A 12978-nucleotide genomic window follows, 5' to 3' on the forward strand; every position below is an offset into this window, starting at 1 on the left:
TTCCATTGGTGGTTAGAGGCCAACAAGGCATCACTCATGACCAGCCCCAGACTGATGTAAGCAGGAAATCTTTCTTTTGAGAACCCATAACTATTGTGGGAGACTATGGGAAACTAATGTCCCAGAAACTCTGTGCACAAAGGGCACCTCGCAGCTTTGTAAAGTGCCTATGCTTCTTAGACCTCAGATAGGAGAGAGCATTCAATCAAAAGAGCCTCAGCCTAGGTGCCTGAGTCCTCCTGGTGCTGTCCTGTGACGCAGGGGAAGCAGAACAGCATGGACATTGGATGGCACCAGGAACTTCTGAGGTGGTTCCTGACCAGGTGGCATAGAACCTGACTCTCTGCAATACCAAATTGAACAGCAAGGAGCTCTGCTTGTCCAGCAGAGATTCACCTAATCTCATATCTGCATTTTAAATTACTCTAAATGAATTTTAAGTCTACTTCAAGCAGCTGAGGATATTACAGCTACTGCCACAGTGGAAAGCTACCGACATCATCTCCTTGAGGATTTTTCATTACAGTCACTATTGGGGTGCAACCATTTGAGGTGACTTCCCCAAGATGATGAGGCCAGCAGGAATGAGTGGCCACTTAGATCCACTGGACCTAGCATCAGCCCCAGTGTCTCTCCTGTTTCAATGACCATGAGCAAATTCTCTGAAATCTCTAGTCACTGGTGTGTTGTACCTCCCTGCCTCCACCCAACCAAGCCAGCTGATATTCACCCACAAAACAAGGAGCAAAGCGGATTTGCTTTTGTTGACCATAGTGAACAGTCACAATTGAACTGTGGCTTTAATCATAAGCAACAACTGCTAATGGACTTTGTCTGATTTTTTTTCAAAACTTTGTCATTCCCTCAGTGTACACAGAAAAATTTTAAGCCTGTGTGTAGGCTGGGAAACTTGAAGCTCTTCACATCTTACTTTAAAAGGCCCTCAGGAACATGAGAAATGCTGAGGGGGGTTTTCTTAACTGTTTCTGGCTCTTTTAATTAATATTAACCCAAGTTAATTAACAGATTTGCCTTTGCCTTAAAAAAAGGAGTTTAAACTCATAGAGTAGGCACTATGGCCATGGGAAGGACGCCCTCAATGTTAACAAGACATGACCAATAGCACCTCCAGCCCGTGCATATGAAAGTCCTTCAAAAATCAATATTTCCAGTCCTATGGAATACTTAGACTTTCATCTTAGTAAGTAGGTCCCAGTGGAAATATTTGGGAATAGTGGGGGAAAAATGAAGATAAATACTCTTTCTATACTGTTTCAAACATTACTTTTCTTGTGCTCAGAGTGTGTTAAAATATAAGCCTTTCCATGGGTCTTCTACCTCCTGCAAAATCTCTTTTAACTTTTATTTGTTATTTAAAAAGCCACAGGGTATATTCTCTTCTTAATACATAGGGATTTACGTGTGAAACTCCCTGTGCATCGAGGTGATAATATACCCCTTAATTGGAAGCTGTTTAATGCTCTCGATTTAACATTTTAATAGAAAAGTTACAAGCAGTCTGGCTGTGAGTGCAGCACTATTAAAATTCCCAGCCAGGACAGTAGTGTTTTTTTCTTTAAGTGGCTTTTTATTTGCTAAAATTCGTTGCAGCTTTCATTGCAAGTTGGGGCCACTTTTAAGCTTCACTCTACACTATGAAAAAGAAAATGGAGACCTTTAAAGCAATCCTAAGTTTCAAATAAAAGTAGAACTTAAAAATATCTTTGACGCGTGTCCCTCTGTAGGCTTAGTTTGCTTGGTTCGCTCAGCACTGAGGAAACTTTATTGAGCGTCTTATTGAGCAGACACAGTGGGAGGAACGTTACCCTCTGAGATCTCCAGGACCACTTATGGGGCTGGAGTTTATTTACTTTCATGTTTTCACATGAGAATAGAGACAACATGGGATCTCTGCAGCTTGGATCTTGCAGCCAGCATGCTGCACAAAGCAAGTGATGCAGAAATGGGGTCTGAAACTCAGCCCTGTTACTAGTGTGTGGTTCACAGTGGTGCAGGTTTTTTATTTGTTTTTTTATTTTTTAAACACCACTGGGAGGCAGGAAAATACCTTCAGTATCATGTTAAAAGCATAGAAAGGTATAGGGCCATATTCATAAAAGGATTAAAAGATTCAGGTATAACTTGTAGCATCTGAATTCTGCCCTAAAGCCACAGAATGCAATTCTGAGCTCTCCTTTCTCTTCCAGTCTCTAGAAGTGCCCCATGACCTCAGGTATCCATGGTTTTACAACAAACTTCTTGAGGTGCTAAACCTTTTTTCTGCTAATGCCCTCAATCCTCTGAGCAGCTATGCACAGGGCTCCCATCTAAGTCCAATTTGCTTTGTTACAAGGATATTTCTGTAGCTGTGAATCTTATGATATGTTCTGTGGAAACCCTACGGGTATTCTGGCATCAAAACATCAGTCTACTCAAGCAGGTTAGTGATACAGACAAGCTGGAGTAAATTTTAAATTTTCAGTGGCTAAATAAAGGCTCCCTATGGGTAAATGATGTCTGAGTTTGTTGCTTTATCTGTTTTAATTTGATATATGTGAAACTTTCAGCAAACAAGTCTGTGTGTATGCATGAAAATGTAGTTTGTACTCATATATTCCTGAATCAGATTTCTTCTCCACGCCTTTTCCCTTCTCACATGTTTTGCACTACAGAGAGATGTGTGGGTAAAACAGAATTTACTCTGCTGAACATGTACTACTTTCAGGAAAAATCCTGCCTATTTTTCTGTCAGCCCATAAATCCTCAGCTGCAGGAGGGAAGCATGCTGATGTTGGGGAGGAGAGTTTCTGTACAGGAGCAGAGTATCCTTAGTGCAGGAGGGTGGATGTGAAGTGGGAGAAACAACTGGCCTGGGTTGTGTACCTGCCCTGGGCATGGCTCTTTCCCTGCTGGGGCCAACACAGGTTTCTGCAGAGCAGCTCTGCCAGGATGTGGTACTGCTGACAGTGTGTAGGTGGTATCTGCATGGATAGACTGGGCTACACACCTGCTGCACATCTAGACATGCATTCTCTCTCATGGGGGTGGGAATGAGCTCAGACTGGCTTTCTAAAGCTGTATTTTAATGGATTTACACTTATTAGCCCATCAGAGAGGGCTCATGAGAGGGAGAAAATGCTTATATCAATATATTATATTTCTACCACGCCAGACCGCGGTAGAAATTCTGGGCGGATATCATCTTGGTGCATAAAGTTCCAGGAGTGTTGATAACCTGCTTGAAAGATGGCTTCTCCCCACGACCATTCACTCCTTGTCTTCTTGCTGAGAAACCCACCAGAAAGAAGCTGAAGTCAGACTTACTTGTCAGTGTGCTTTTGTGATGTGGCCACTGGGAACAACACTTAGGCAGCTACTCACTTTACAAAGGCTTTAATAGCCTTTAGATGGTATCAACTTTTTAGTTGTTCCTCATCTGTGCTGGAACTGAACCAGCATCCTGTTGGCTGAAATATTTTGTATCCCCATTAAAAAATATTTTACTGGCCTTCTCTTCTTAAAATACATCAAACAATTTCCGTTTCTGTTTGGTTTTCTGCTCCAATGTGAAAGCTAAAGGTGGTCCTGTTAGGCTGTAGCTTAAACTGAGAAATACAGAGAGACAAAGCCATGGGTTGTTGAAGGCCTTCCAGAGGCAGGATGGAGAGAGCAATGCTCAGCAAGAGCTCAAAGCCTGAAAAACAGAAACACCTAGAGAGGCTTAAGTCCCTCCACTCTACTGCATAGCTGAAAAGTCTCATTATCGTTTGTGGAGAAAGAAAACCTTTCTCTTTTCTTCCCTCCCTTCACTCTACACTTATAGCAAGAGTCACAGAGCTATTATCTAAATGAGGGGATCACAGAAATGTGCATTTTTGGTGAGAATTTAATGCTGAGTGTGGCATTCCTGCAAAGGTCACTGCTGGCCATTTAGTTAGGAAATTTGAACAATGAAAAGCTGTGCAAAAATTAGGTTTTCACATATATTAACTCCATGCTATTTCTCCCAATTCTTTTTTAAAAGAAAGATATGGTCTCAGAGGAAATAGATTTTTCTACAACATACAGTATATATTGTCTTTCAGTACAGCTTCCGACTAAAATTTATCTCTTGCTAAATGCAGACTAAATGAATAGTGTAGAACTAATACATTTTGTGCCAAGAAAATAAATGGGCACAGTGCTAGACGCTTAAGAGTGTCACTAATTATTCACGTGATTTGTGGCATCCCTTCCTAACAAAGGTATGGGGGCTATAACTGGGAAAATCTTTCACATTTCTCTCTTGGAAAACATGCAGTGAGGAACTCAGCGGGCTCACAAACAAGCCCAACCCTCTTAATTTCAGTATACCCAGAAAGCTATTCCAGCTCCCAAAAATACTCCAGTACTTCCAGTGTTTGCGCGCTGAGGACAGACCGGAAGGCTTGGGCGTTCCTCTATGGGAACCAATTCTTTTTTGTGCTTATGTGTACTTTGCAAGCCAGAATTGAGTAAGGCCGATCCCACTTTTAGCTTCCATACCATGAATGCAAAGGCGTACCCAGAAGAGTTTTTTTAGCGGGCAGCGAATATTTTCCAACCGCACAGCTCTGAGTCCGGCGCGCTATGTCTGCAAGGCCCAGGAAGTGCAAACGGACATGCGGGGCTTTCCACGGTTTGGCAAAGAAATGAGGCCTTTCTCCTGCTTTTCCCCTGCCCCTTCTCTATCTTTTTGGTTCTTCTTGGCCAGCATTTAAATGAACAAAGGCGAGGGAAGAAACGACAGGAGGTATAGATGTTGTGGAAAAGGGTCATGCTGCTGGCGAGAAGTATTTTTTTTTAACTTCCAGAAGTTACCAGAGAATGTGAGATTACCACATGAGGTTCATTGATGTAAAAGTAGAAAACTTTGTGCCTAGTGGCCTCTCTTAAAGGAGACGCAGCTTTTCATACACACAGACATGTCGGGGGACAGAGTTACTGGAGATGGCCACAGAAACAAAAAGTTTAAATACAACATCATAAAACAATGTCACCTTGTTTAGCCCTGAGATAACACTTTCATTTTCTGGGCAAATTACAATTTAATTTGGTTTTATGAGAGGCCTTGATGAACATACCATGTTTTGCCATTGCTAGTATTTCCACTTTTTTGAAAAGAAAAAACTGTCCTGGATAGGCTATATTTTAGAATTGTTTTTCTCTTGAGGTAGCTATTTTATTTTTGTGATAGCTTGTAGATTTCTTCCGTGTACTGTTACCAGCATTGTCTCCAAAATTAAAGTCTAGGTGGCCAAAACTAGCTGAGTGATAGCAGCCTAGGATATTTTTGCCCTTTCTCATAAGTGTGTCTGGGCAGCGTGAATTCATATTTTTTTAAGGGGGTAGCAGTGTTCTTCACTTTTTCTGAATTCCCACGGCAAGTACAGGAAGTCAGCAGCTACTGTCAAAAGAAACTGGAATTAGTAGGAATACAGTTATGCTTTTGTCTTTTATTAGACAAAAAATATGTTTGGCTCCAGCATAACCAAATGGAGTGTGTTCATTTCTGTAAAACATTTAAAATGTATTACCAGAAAAATAACTGATGTCTCTGGAAATGCAACACACATTTAGTTATTTGAGTGAAAACATACTGAAAAACAAAGAAGAAACTCCACCTTTAAAGCCAGCCTACTCAGCAAAGGCCTTCAGAGGGCTCCTAAACTGGAGCCAGAGAAAAGTGGCTCAAGTGGTGAGGGGGATCCAAATTGAGTCCCAAAGGGGTATGAGCACAGAAGGAGTAAGTAGGCCGAATACTGTTATGTCAAAGATCCTGAAAATGATTCATATTTTGCAAACTCATGGGGAAAAGTCCAAGTTCGATTGAAAATGCTTAAATGAGCAGCGGTAAGATTAATTTGGACTCAGAGTCACCAATTAGGAAACCTCTCTCTTGTTAAACACCAACCTCTTAATTAGACAATCTTGCCTTTTTGTTTTCCAGCATCAACAAAATGGATACATTAGTGCCATAAGAAGCTGCCTTAGGAGGATTAGCTAAAGGAAACTACATATTAAACTTCACCTTTTAATTAACTTTTAATGAATTGCTCTCACAACAGAAAGCAGTCACAGAGGGACTCCAAGATTCAGGATTTACCTAAGGTCTGTAGCAGATTTTGGGGAAAAAAGCACAACCCACCAGTTTCTTTGCTACACATCTATTTCAGCTTCCCTTGTAGCTCGGGCAGTGGAGTCGTTGTTGGATATTTAAAAGGAAGAAAAGCTTAAAAAAATTAGATGTGTAACTAATTATATAAACATGCCATCTTTGTTTTTGTCAGCTTCGGTTACTGGGAAGCATATTTTCCTTATTTAGCATTGCCTTTGTGCAGTTATAATAAGCCAAAGGGGAAAAAAATCCAAAAAAGAAGGACAAGCAGTGAGGGAGGGAGGGAGGGAGGGAGGGAGGGAGCAAAGAGATCATGGACACTGGCGCGATGCTCCAGCTGCTGGCAGCCTGTCTGGGCCATCCCCACAGCAATGGCACTCCCTGATCATGGCCATCAGGTGGAGGTGAGGATCTCTAGCCGAGTGAGTAATCACATTTGGCATCTGCTGTCAGGAAGACAACTTTGGTACTGAGACTAGAGATCATTAGGAATGAAACATCAAATGCTGGAAAACAAATGAACACTTAATCTCCAATGAAAGAAAACATCAGGAAAACATGGTTTTCATGGTTTTGGATACCTGGTGTGCTTGGAACTGGCAGAGTTTTTCCTGAGTTGCATTCCCTGTCCCTCAGACCCATGGTGGTCTGTAGCTGCTGTAAAAGGCAGCAAATCTCTCCTGCTGTGTAAGGAGCAAGCAGGCGGCAAGGCTGAATTTGTCACAATTCCATGTGCATCCAGCTTTTCTTGAAATCAGAGGCAGACCTAGACACACACTGGATTTGGCCCGCTGCTTTTAATTTAAGGCATCTTGGCAGTAGGATGCAGGATGGGAATAAATCCCCTCCATCCCATGGACTGCGCATGTGACACCACATCCTGGGGCTCCAGGGGCTCAGGGCCATCCGCTTGTCACCTGCACCCCACATCTCTGGAAAGAGGGAGTTTGCAGCTGGGCAGTGAGGAGCCACACCCCCACAATGAGAACTGGTTCAGTGCAGTCCGATCAGAAGCAAACTAACTCAGAGGAAATGGTGGTGTTCCTCAAAACCCACCCAGTTCCAGGGGACCCTGCCCTTGCTGTTTGCCTGCCCTCCTCTAGTTGCTTTCTGTAAACATTTGCTCGCACACATTTTTGTCAGCACAATAGCCTTTCTTACAGTGAACTTCCGCGTGAGCAGCCAAGACAAAGGCATCTGCAAGCAAACTGAAATATTAATTGTTGCCTTTTGCTTGGCTGAGTGTTCGCCTTCCAACATTTGTCTTTGTGACACTCAGGGACTGCCCAGAGCAGTGGGATGTCCTTTTGCAGCCCGCCCCGGGCTGGGCGATGCCCACCAGTGGGACCTCCTTCCCAGCCACTTGGCCGCCGCCCTGGCAGCAACCCCCAAGCTGACGAATTTTGGGGTCCCTTGGCAAGCCCACATGCATGGCTGCTGGCTGGCTGCTGTGCCTGGCAGCTGCGGCTTCTCTCTCTTCACCCACCACAGCCAGACCACCTGAGAGCTGGGCAAACAGGACCCTAGGAAAGATAGCCCTGCAAAAGGTTGCACCCACAGCAGCCCCAGCAGAGGGGTTCTCCTAAGGTCCACCAGTGCTAGTGGTTATTGCATACGAGCAGGGAGGGCTGGAGGCATGCTGGGTCCCCACAAGCCTTGCACCTCTCTTATGTCTGGACTTTTGTTTCCTGCTCCTCCCCATCCTCATATCCCTGTTTAGTAGGTTAGAACTTTAGGGGGTCACTTTATCAGGAGACTCTGGTATTTATGGGCTCTGGCTAAGTACCCAAAAAGCTTGTGACCTGTCTGAACACCTGTTCCAACTCCACAAGGGACTCAGCACACAGTCTGCTGCCAGGCTGTTTGCCTTTCACCCCAAATCCACTTGCTGTGAAGCATCCTCATCCCATCTTAATAGTTCATTTCATCCCTCTCATCCCCAGGTGGGGGCTCCTCATTCACTCATTGAAGGTTTTAAAAGCTATTAATTATACATTGATTCCGTTAAGCTCATGATCCCTGTCTCATTACCAGCTTTCAAGGCAGACAGTACATGGCATGCTGTGAACACCAATGACAAGCTGGGTGAGGAGTCTTGGAGGTGTAGCTCCTAGAGGGGTCTGCACTTTTGCAATGACCACCCCCACCCACAAATCCTTGGGACCCTCTTCCAGCCCACCAGCCACTGAACCAGATCCACACTCATGTGACCAACATGTTCACGTCTCACGTATAATTCACACGTAATCAAATCGTGAGCAATCTAAGCATGCAGTCTGCAGTCCTAGGCTGAATAACCTTCAAAAAAGAAAAAAAAAACTGCAGAAAGGAAAATTTTCAGAGAATAAACAAGTCAAAAGCAGGAAAAAAGTGTCTGTATTTGTCAGATAATTTATCCAAAATTAATAATTCAACCATTTCTAATAATAATAATTTATTATGTATAATATACACACTGACATAGGTGTACATGGTGCTTCAATAAAGATAATTACAATAATTTTGCTTATAACTTATTGGATTAATGAGATAAGCACAAAATGTAGTTTTTCTGCTCAATGCATTACAGAAATCATTTTTGCAACACATAGTGAGCTCAGAGGTGTCTATCCAAAATTTTACATAGGTTCTCTACAGCTCTCAGTGGTATAATATAGCTTTAAATAATTTTTTAAAAGGCCTCCCTTGACACATCTTAGATATCAATTCTGATATTTGCCTCCTTAAAGTGCTTTCTGACAGAATCATTCAAATTGATAGCCCATCTTTCTGTAGGTTGCATACTTAATCACAATGAAATAACAGCTCATGATAAAGACACAAATTAGACCTGATTTTACAAATTTTTCTTGTAGGATCCAGTGTTCATTTTGCTTAAACCAGAGAACAAATAGTATGCTTTCAAAATGGAGGCTTACTAGAAACTAATATATGAAGACTTCTATTTAAAAAATCAAATCTTGGAATAGAAACTTGGAACACTCAGCCCACAATTGTTTAAAAATTATGCAAAACCTGAGGTTTACCTGTATCTTTAAGTGATTTTCACTCCTTTATTAAAACAAAACAAAACAAAACAACAAACCACTTGGATTTTTTTTCTGCCTGATTCAGTCTGAGTATTACACAGGATTTTGCAGAGTAGCCAAATAAGACATGAATGAAAAAGATCCTTGGAATTTGTTTCCACGGCACAGCTCAAGCCATGCTCCAAGAGATGCTCTGGATGTTTCAGAGAGAGAATGCCTATTATCTCTTTTCAGGGCTCAATGCATTTCACCTAAAAATGTGCTGGCAATATGCTGTCAAACAGATCAGCTGCATATTGTTTCTCCTGTTTCGCCAAGCACTTGCACAGTCACAGAATTTCCACAGAACTGTACTCATAAAAATCGTGGTTTACTTGCAAGGACAGTATCCCATGTAATGACATCTGCTAAATGTACAATCCCCAGCAACATGCCTAGCAGGAGGATTCCTAATTTAGCCTCTCACTCTGTGGAGCTCTGAAGCCTGTGCTCGCTTTCAGAATGAAAACAGACGCATCGAAGTTGGTGAGATAACTCATGTGCTTGCACATTTAATGCATGCTTACATACTGCAGTGAATCAGCCTCAGCAATGTTAAACAATTCCTTAAACAAACTGCCGAAAAAAGGGATTTTCCTTTTCCAATTGCAAAATTGCACAGCATCGAGGTTTTTTTAAAACTCTTTCAGAAAAAAATATTTACTTTTTATTTGAAAATGCTCATATATTTTTTTGATTTGGCTTCAGTGCTGTAAAAAGCGACAACAAACTCCCATATATTTAGCTCTTATTAATTATGGGGAGGGAAAATTTAATTTCCTGACTGTGCTTCCCATGCAGACACGAGCCCCATGAGTTAGTGGCAGCCTCGGTAGCTGCTCGGGGAAAGCTTTGAGCTGCACACAGCACCAGCACAGATCTGCCAGCCCGGGGAGCTGGGAGAGCAAGGTTGGAGGCTGGCGGAGGCAAAGTACCACAGGGCAGCTTTTATAGCTAAAAACCTTACAGTCACAAAGAATGGGCATTTGTTTAATTGGTTACTGAGGAAATAGGCCGGGACAAAGTCCCAGAAATCAAGGAGGCACGAGGCTGTGAAACTTGCCTTCACTACGGGGAAGGGGGAAGACATCATCTGCGTTCCAAAGTCCTCTATTGAACATCCCAATGCTTGCAAGAAGCACAGTAGCTGGGGTCTACTAGGAAGGGTGGGAGGTGATGACAGGTTCAGTGTGCATTTTCTTCCTTCTTTTGTTCTGGACGTAATTTCAGTACTTCTTAAAATGGACTTCAAAAGTAAAAAGAAATTTTAATTAAAATATAGTTGGTTGCATATATTCCTGTTTTATCTCTTTTTTCCCCCCCTAGTGATGTATATGCTACAGTGTGAAGATTTTTTGTGAAATTAATAATTAACCTTCATTTAACTTGCTCATGTTCACATTGCTTTTTGACAAACACGCCTACTGACATAAGAAAATATGCAGTGCTGTCAACTAAAATGATTTTAAATCCAGCTGGTAATACTGATGCATATCCTACAAGTAGACATATATAAAATAGTTTAAATCTTGCTTTCATTATTTTTTTCTTGATTTGGTAATTACCAATTCCAAATAAATCTATATAAATTCCACCCTGAGGTCTTAAATCCTTGCTCTTCATCCACAGTGACTGGGACTTAATCTCATACTTCACAAACTCCACAGAACCCCTGGATGGAATTATTCCACTTTATATTTCACTTTTTTGTTACTCATATCATGTGTGGTACTTGGCTTCCCAAACATGCAGGGTTCAAAACATGTTTTTGTCCCTACAGTACTGGTTCCCCATGAGAACTTTTAACAACTACCTTAAAAAAGCATGTCTAGACTCAAAAGCTCATGAAGGTAGGCAAATCCTTATGTTTGGTGTAAGAGAAAATTCAAGGGTTGGGTGTACAACTTCAGTATGACAAATCTCTGATTCTAGAAAGAAGGAGGAGAAAAAATGAGGGGGAAGAGGAAGGGGAACGGGAAGGGGAAGGAGAAAAGAGAGACAGAGGAAGGAAGGGAGGGAAGAAGGAAAGGAGGTCCATCTGCCTGTTACTGAAATATGAGAGGACCTACCCAAGAGAATAACTGCAGAAGTTATTGTTCTTTTATTGTTTGTTGAAAATGCCACTCAGAATGACAGTTATTTTTTTAATGGGAGGTCTTCTAAATTTGATCCACTTCTTACGTCATTGTATCTAACCTTTTTCGCAGATTTTGCTGTGCTTATTTCAGTTTGCAAAGAATCAAGAATCAAGATTCTGCGCTTAAAAAGCTGTTTATATCAAAGAAATTAAAATTGCATCTATATTTTTACTGTAAATAGGCATGTCACTGCTGTGGGAATGTTATTCATGCAAGTTTTGTGTTGTTGGGCACTGCAACATACGGGAAATTAATTGGCTCATTTAAAAGGAAATAAGCTTCTCATCCACTGCAGAGTCTCCATAACATTTTAAGAATTATTCCAAAAAGGTGGGAATACATAAAGTTAAGAACATGTTATCTCATCCTGAAGAAAAATAGTCTGTAGAAATGAAGAAATACGTTGCTTCTGTTACAGCCCAAGTCTTCTATTCCTGCTAAATGTAATGTGATCTAGAATGAGCCAATGAATAAATGCTAGCTTTTTCTTTTTCAGTTTTGCATGCCCAGCATTCTCCAGTCAAAATGCACATTCCCCTAGGACTTGGGCTGCTTTACAGTCTCTGCCTGTGGAGATCCCTCAGAAATAACTTACATGGTCCCCCAGCCCAAGCTGAGGGGTTATACTATTGATCCCACCAACTAATTCTTGTAATTTCCTGGCAAAATTCTCCCTTGTGTCTGATTTGGACCACACCACACCTGGAGTAGGCTTCATAACAGTGAGTGAGAAAGAAAGCAGGAGCAAGATTGCAGATGTAACATTCCTTGTTTCTGGGTCACTGCCTCTGCTTTTTCTCCATGTGCAGCCTTAGGAGGGACTGAGCTTGGCTTCTGATGGACACCCTGAGATGGTAAGAAAGCTGACACTGGAAATGCACTGCCTGCTCTCAGCAACATTCAGTCTAGGCTCTACTGGCACCCAAGAGCCCTCCAAGCCTACAGGGCACCATAGACCTGCACATCTGCTTCAAAACTTCTTGGCTCATCTTTCATCACTCTCCTTCAGAAAGGGTGGGCCTCCTGCTTGACATGTGGGAAGGAAATGCCCTAACAGCAGGTGAAGGAGCCTGGGATCACTGACACTATGCAGGAATAAGTTTGCAAGCAATCAAAGGGTCCCAAAATTCTTGGATTTTAATTGATGCCAACCTCCTTCTGGAACAACTTCCTGTTTTCAGCCTCTGCGCAGATGGAGGCACTAGGGAGGTGTCTGGGTGAGAGTGAATTTTTGAAGTCACCAGGTGAATGTGGTTCCAGCATCAAATGTGATTGTGGGGAGATTGTAGCCCACGCATGGCATGGGAACACTAAGAATGGCATCCCCATCTCTCCACTGGCTTTCTGGGCATAGGCAGGCCTTGGAAATCCTCCAGACTGGTTCTGGGGTTTTGGCAATGTGCAGGACAGGGACCAGGAAGGAGAGGAACCCCAGAAAAAAAAAATTCACAGAGATAGTGTTAGTGGGTTGTTAGTCTTGCTGTTTGTTGGCAGCAGCCACCCCTTGCCTCAGCTGAGTGCCCCAGAGCAGATGCCTTGGGGACAAGTGGATGTGAGAGGAAAGGGCGACCATTCCCCATCCTCCAGTGGGACCGCTGCCCTTGGCAAGGATTTACATCAGCCAGCCTCAGGTTTG

This window comes from Melospiza georgiana, chromosome 2 (genome assembly GCF_028018845.1).
Source record: "Melospiza georgiana isolate bMelGeo1 chromosome 2, bMelGeo1.pri, whole genome shotgun sequence".
NCBI lineage: Eukaryota > Metazoa > Chordata > Aves > Passeriformes > Passerellidae > Melospiza > Melospiza georgiana.